The sequence below is a fragment of the Monoraphidium neglectum genome (genome assembly GCF_000611645.1).
Source record: "Monoraphidium neglectum strain SAG 48.87 unplaced genomic scaffold scaffold04290, whole genome shotgun sequence".
Classification (NCBI taxonomy): Eukaryota; Viridiplantae; Chlorophyta; class Chlorophyceae; order Sphaeropleales; family Selenastraceae; genus Monoraphidium; species Monoraphidium neglectum.
Window position 1 is genome coordinate 2,549 of NW_014009339.1, and position 302 is coordinate 2,850.

Genomic DNA, 302 nt, shown 5'->3' on the forward strand with positions numbered 1-302 from the left:
CGCTGCAAGCGGCGCCACGTCGGGTTAAGGAGAGGGGTGTGTGTGGTGAGCCACACCCCCACCGTGAAGATCGAGGGGTATATTCATGTGACGCCGCGCCCTTGACGCGGCCGTGACGGCAGGCAGTTGTTTGCATGCAGCAGTTGCTTGCGGCGGCCCCAAACAGCTGTCATGCTCTTCACAGCGTGCAGGTTGAGATGCTTGACAAAAGCCTGGTGTTTCTCTGTGGGTCAGCCGCGGTCGTGATCGTGCTTGCGTAGATTGCGCCCCCCACACCCAGTGTAATCACATGGAGGTGGACC